The sequence below is a fragment of the Paramormyrops kingsleyae genome, chromosome 1 (genome assembly GCF_048594095.1).
Source record: "Paramormyrops kingsleyae isolate MSU_618 chromosome 1, PKINGS_0.4, whole genome shotgun sequence".
In the NCBI taxonomy this organism is placed as follows: Eukaryota; Metazoa; Chordata; class Actinopteri; order Osteoglossiformes; family Mormyridae; genus Paramormyrops; species Paramormyrops kingsleyae.
Window position 1 is genome coordinate 30,664,283 of NC_132797.1, and position 6,909 is coordinate 30,671,191.

Here is a 6,909-nt window from a genome sequence, read left to right on the forward strand (position 1 = left end):
CAAGGCCTTCGGGCGCACGGGCTGGTTCTGCTCTGTTGTGTTTGATGTTTTTTTTTTGTTTTTTTTTTACTCATTTTTGGTTTTGTGTCGATTAAGGCACAAGCCTGATGTTGTTTGACCTCAAAGCCAAAAAAAAAATCGCTTTGAACAGAACAGGAATAGTTTTAAAAAGAACAAAATAAAACAAAGTCCAAACCATTGGAAGCTCTTGCTTCTTGTCAAACAGCCGCACTGTGGATTTAAGAGATTTAAGAGTTAAAACACTTGATTGAACAAGTGTTTGCTCATTTATGAAAACGTATGTGTATTTAAGAGATTAGTCAGTGCTTTTATTTGAACTAATGCACAGGTTGTTCGCCATTTATTAAAAAAAATATTTTACATTGGACCAATCCAAGACCTCTCAGGTGCTAGATCAGGCCTGGGACTAGAAAGCTTATTGCTTATAGATGCACGTTATTAACTGCTAAGTCACCTGCTGTCGAGACCGATGGGCCACTGCAGCAGATTACAATACACTCCAATGCAATGAACTCCTTTCTTTAGACACGATTCATGAAAACACAGTTTGCCTGATTTATTAATGTTTGCAGGGCCAGAGTCGGGCACAATGGCAGGAAACAATCCACAGGCAGCCAAATCCAGACACATAGGTGACCGTAAGCCCAGCTGGTCTGCAGTAACAGTAAATGCCAGGCAAGCTGCAGATGGTCCATCATCGTGACCAGTTCCTCTGCATGGCACATTGTGTCTGAGCTTATAGGAAATGGTTTACATTTGACTTTATTATGCTTCCCTCTTTGTTTTGGATGTTTTTTTGCTGGCTAAGAAGCTTATATTCTAAATGAATTTCTTTAAAGTTCCTCCAACTGAACTGGAATCTGGAACGGCCAGTTAGCCCATTCTTCACTTGCCTCCCCTTTAATGTACTACACAAACTGCAGCATGCCAGGGCTGAGGACTAGCACGCATCTCCAGTAAGCACGCTGTCTGACACCTCCTCCCTTTCCCTCTTTGTGCTGCGGTCTTTATCAAGCAACAAGACATAACTTTGAAGCCAATGCTTCCTGTTCAGATCCACCTACAGCGCCGTAGTTGTCCAGCTGACAGGAGGCTTCTCTCTAAAGCCATGAGAGAAGATCCAGCTTCTTTTTCTTTGGTCCAATCACAGATGGTTCATGTGGCACACTGACATGCATCAGATGGACCTTGGTTTCAACTACATTTTTTAGTCCAGAAAACTAGCGTTGGAATCTGTCAAACATGAGAACAGTTTCTAGCATTGTGCTAATCAAGGGTCATTGGAACATGACATTAGCCGTCTCTAACACAAGCCGTCATTATACCCCAGTCACTACTGTGAATTTTATATTCCATTTCAGCACTTCCAGCTGTATGTGAAACAGTACTTTATTGGTTATATGACCATACTGAATATTTCTGATGATAATGTGGCTAAAGGAATGAGAGAAATTTCCAAGATGAATTGATTATTTGACTGAAACCATATGCTGTCAGTGGAGAGTTTTTTTTATTATTATTAAAAACCATTCTCTGACAACAATGAATCCGTAGCATTGAGGGCCTTTTATGAGAACTAGTTTCTCTGCGAGATGTTAATGTGTGATACGAAAACAAAGTATGAATTATTTATATGATAAGATGGATAGGCTCTAATCAAAGGGGAAAAAAACTCATTTTGAGACCCATCATTTTTTTTCTTTTAATATGAGAATTCTACCCCATAAACATTTTTAAATAAAGTGACTATCCAAGCGTAAGCTACATGTCTGTGGAATGACTGGAGATTACGTTAGCTGCTACTGCTATTCAAATGCCATTCTAATCATGAAAAAACAGTCGGCCAGGTTCCCTGATTTTTTATTTTTTTCCCAAAGCATCACTTCAATGAAAACCACAGATCGAGAGTGATGTAAGCAAATGTCACGTGTATGAGGGAGAAGCAGTGAAAGGTGCCGGAAGCCCGTCGCACTGGTCACTGCATTTCAGGAAAGGAACATGGGCCTGTTTTGCAAAAAACCTGAGACAATTTGTGAAGGATCCACTTCACTCATACCCTGTTTTGGCACAGAAGTTAAGCTAATTTCAGACTGAAGGAGGAACCTGCTGGTCATCCCAGGACTGGGTTGCTGTGATACGCTTTGTGCCGCCTGTCACCAGCCGCGCTAACGGCACAGGATCACATTAAGTAGCCAAGTGCCATTTTTCCAGTCAGTTATGTAAATATCAATTGGGGCAATAATTATCATTGCTTGCGGCTTGGTCTGCTGAATGCTGTAAAACTCAGTAATCAGAATCTCAGCTGGAACAAAAATCTACTTACCCAGAGAGGGGCACCCGGAGAGGACCAATAGGCAGCCTTTCTGAACCGTTCCACCCTCTGCCTTTTAATAATTGGGTCTGCTGTCTTTTCCCCTCGTTTTTGTAAAGCATTACCTAGCACATAAAAATCCTTACGCTGTGAGAAATTATATACTGTATATCAAAAATATTTTTGAAACACCAAAGAGACTTACAGTACTACTTACTATTTCACTTATTATTCGTTGACACTTTTTTCCAGAATAGTCTACAATTACTTGGTGAGGCGGTATTTAAATTGTGATTGACGGCTTCTACATTATGCACACCACAGATCATTTCCTCGTTCCAGGCCGGTTCCATACCTGATCTTCGAGCCTGAAATACACCCCCCTCCCCCCCCATTGAATTTCAGTAGGACAAAGTCTGGCAGAATCAAGGACTTTTGGGGGTTGACGTAGACGCAGGTGAGGTGGGAGGGGGGAGTCGTGATGTGTAATACACATGGATGAAATGCCATGGAAAGATTGAAAAGCTGGAGGCACTGTGCATCGGTCCAGATCAAAAGAATGATGAAGACTGACAAGCCTGATTTTGGGGGAAGAGCAGAGAATATTAACTTCAGACAACGGCTGCTTGAAGCTCCACAGATAAGCGACTCCAGAGACTCCAGATTGGCCATTTGCGGTCGATGGCTTCAGCAGAACGACATCGGGCTGGAAGAAAACACCATTTGAAATATAGTGGCATATGGTATCAAAAGGTAGAATTCCCTTTTTGACTCATTAAGGTTTGTTTGGAGAAGCCTTAGTACTGATTTGCGAGTTTTTACTCTTCGGCCTGTTTCCTAGAAGTCTGTTCAGGAACTGGGCTAGCTTCCCTCGTGCAGTTTAGATAGCTCTGACCCCTTAAGTCTGAAATTAATGAAGTTCTAATTCTCCTGCTCTCACGTTTCTTGGAATCCCCGACCTAAGCTCTGAAGATCGGGGAAGACCAATTAATTATTTAATTAAACTGAATACGTTCGCACTCAGCAAACCGGCCCAGGTGAGAGGATCAATATTTAAACAGTTAAACCACATCTCAGCAAATTCTTGTGTAATGTTATATACACAAAAACACGCATATAAGGATTGATACATACAAACATTTTTTCCTCAGCTTGTATCTATTTCATTTCAGTCAAACTTTAAAACTCTGAGCTGTGTTTAAATGTTGATACTCACAACTCACAACCTGCTTTCCATCAGGGTGCTTTAATCACATACTGTGGAAGGAAACTTTTTACCCACAATCCAGCATTCACGGGAAGCCAGCATTGGGGACGTCAGGTGGCTATGACACTTCACCTTATTGGATGGAATAAAGACTTGACTGTCTGAGCAGGTCTTTTAAAAGGCCCTTCATGTTTATGTTATGCTGAATGAAGGCTTCTGTTAGGAGAGCGGGGCAACTAAAATAAAGTGTGGAATTGGGACAAACTGACAGATTGGACTGTTGTTCCGGAGGGAGGTGTCCCCCCCCCCCACCCCATGGTGATGCCAGCCCCCCGATATGGTGCCGGACTTAAACCTTTAGACCAGGAGACCAAGGCACAACTTTCACATGCCATGGTAAGACAAAGCAAACACACGATTATTACGCTGAAACGTGTTTCCGGAAATTAGATATATATATTAAAAAATTAGTTATATAAAATCAGTCGCTCTGAGGTCAATAGCTGTAATTCCACAGTGGAGCATGACTGGTGTAAAATTCTCTCACTTCAAACATCATTAAATGGGAATTAACACATAGCAAAGAAATCTTAAATTAATGACTAAAAACAGAGAATTCCAATTAAGCCTTTTTAAAACTAATACAGACAGAAGTAAATCAATATAATATGAGTTCCATTGTACATGTACACTGAAAATAAAGATATTTTAATCATTATACTTTTATTTATGTTAGCAAATATGCAATAATATAAATCATGTCTTTAAATGCTATTTTGATTATTTTTTTCCTTTTGACTGATAAATGTCAAGGATGTTTTCGCAGGAGGACACATTCGCTGGTCTCCGAGTAGGATGGTGTGAGTGAATCATGAAAGAGTGTCCAGCCCGGCGGAGAAGCCAGCAGAGCAGAACGTGACCCACCTTTGGTTGCTCTACTGTAATGAGTTCAGGGTATATTAGGACAGCATATGTTATTTGCACTAGTTCAGTTCATATCAAAGACTTTTTATCAAGAGCAAAAAATAGTTCTTCATCATGAGCCGAATGGTGTACATCTGTGAGTGCATGTGCCTATAGACTAAATCCTGAAAGTGCGTAATTAAGGGAAATACCAATATAAGAAAGAGAAGCTCATGAAGGTATTGGTTTATTATTATAAACATCACGCTGACATCACGCTTCAATAAGCCACTTACATTGTAGATTTTTATCGGTTTATTTTGCACTGTACTTCAGCTTCTTAGTTAACCAAGCACAGTTGAAGTGAATCACCATGGTGCCTTAACCCAAGGTCCAACTTCTGTCACCATGGCTTCAACAGTCAATAAATTCGAAAATCTGAAAAATGCATGTCCATTTGATTAATCACATAATTTTGAAAAAGTATCTTTTGGTTTCACCCACTTCTGTAGCTGGCAAAGCACCTTGTCCAGGGGGCAACAGGAGCCACAGATGTCCAGCATCCTGCAGGCCTGTATCTTCAGCCATTCTTTTACAGGTTTTTATATTTAGTTATATAGTCTGGAATACAGAGGCATTTCAGTGAGCAAATTAAGAATGAAACAATTGCTCAAGCCTGTCAGAATTGGTCCCTCTCCTTCCCCTTCATCTGTTCCTTCTTTGGCCAGCAGGTGTCGCTGGCCATCTCGTGTTCTTCACTTTTAGTGTTTACTTGTTCCCCTGCCCACCACATGGCCTAGTAGGCTAAGTGGTTGGTTGTTGTCCACACTCCCCTTTTGTTGTGGGTTTTTAGTTATTATTTAACATTTATTTTGTGTTTTTCTTGGATTATCATGTTTTTGTGTACAGTAAAATCCCATTATAGTGGATTCGCTTATAACAGAATATCGTCTATAACGGACAAGGTCCGTTGGTCCTGGCCCTGTGCCTTTAAGAACATGCAGAAAAAGCAGCGGATATAGCGGACTCACATATAACGGAATTTCGCTTATAACCGACAAACAGTTTGGTCCCCAGGGCCGCTTTTAGCTCTAGTTTTGTTTGGCTATAACGGACATGCAGGCTCCGCCTACAAGGTGCATGGCGTGCCGGTGATATCCAGCGCAGATACAGAGTCGGGATTATTAATAGTCACGCATCTGGATATAACAGACTGTTTTACCAGGTCCTTTGAAGTCCGTTATAAATGGATTTTACTGTATTTCAGTTACAGTCCCTTGTTTTTGCTCCCTATTCCCTGTTTGTGGCATGCTCACTTTTCCTTATTTTAGTCTTCTTTGGTATTTGGACCTCTCCGTATCTGTTGATTGACCCCACCTGCTCCTCGTTACCCCTGGTCTATTTGTCACAGCCCACACCTGCCCCTTGCTAGCCCTCGTTATCCATGTGTTTAAAGGTGCCCATCCTTGCCCTCAGTCGGTCATTATGGTTATTACTGTGTGTTCGCTCCTCTGTTTTTAGTGTTTTGCTATTTGCTTGGTCCCCACATATCTTATTGCCTGTTCCTTCTTGGTTGTATTTTTTGTGTTAGTTTACTTTTGGTTAGTTATAGTTTAGTTCTTTGTTCCCACCTACTTGTTTTGACCGCTTGTGGTCCCTTTGTTTTCTGGTTCTCCCTTTGTGTTCTGTTCTGTTTAATAAACCCTATTTATTGAGAGCTGCTATTTGTATCGTCCCTCCTTCGTCATGCCCCACCGTAACATAGGTCCTCAGCATTTGGGTACAAAATCAGATGCATGATTCACCAGACTACATGATCCATGTCACATTCTGTATGGGTTTATAGACTATATTCCTTTGTGTTTTGCAATGTACGATCTGTTCCAAATTCACCTGCTATTGTACCATGCAAACACACAATGACTACATGCACATTTGATTGACTGGTCCTGTGTTCTGGCTTCTGGCAGCCCTCTGTTCACACCTCACACCGCCGATTAATCAACGCATATTTTTAAACGCCAGGCTCCGGTCCAGGCTACTGAATGCTGATCCTCCTTAGATTATCCTCGATAAGAACGTCGGCCAAATTAATAAACGATAAGAAGCGTGTCCCCTGGAGGTTTCGGGTGTTATCTCTGAGGGAGGAATGAACATTCAAAAGAAGAGGTAAAGAAGAGGAATCAAGGCCCTGTGTTGCCCTACTAGAGGAAAGGTGACACAAGCTAAAACAGGACATGGAGTCAACAGTGGGATTTCCTGGATTTGTCTGAGATTGCTTAGACTGAAGCTAACAAAACAATGACACTATTTACCCCAGTTTCTTACCAAAAAGCCTTGCATTCAATGCTGAATAACCAGATAAATGCTGCTTGAACTCGAATAGCAGATGGGTGCCTTTTGTTTTGCTATTATCTTGCAAGTCTTTTTGGCACCTACATCTCGCTAATTCTGCTCTATGGCATTT

General features: G+C 41.2%; 1 long non-coding RNA gene across 1 annotated transcript; it reads left to right on the forward strand.

Moving 5' to 3' along the window:
• The first annotated feature begins 3,810 nt into the window (after positions 1–3,810).
• LOC140591863 (uncharacterized) lies at positions 3,811–6,658 on the forward strand. Its single transcript, XR_011992160.1, has 3 exons — positions 3,811–3,935; positions 4,353–5,040; positions 6,413–6,658. It is a non-coding gene; the product is annotated as an uncharacterized lncRNA (long non-coding RNA).
• Positions 6,659–6,909: the final 251 nt, after the last annotated feature.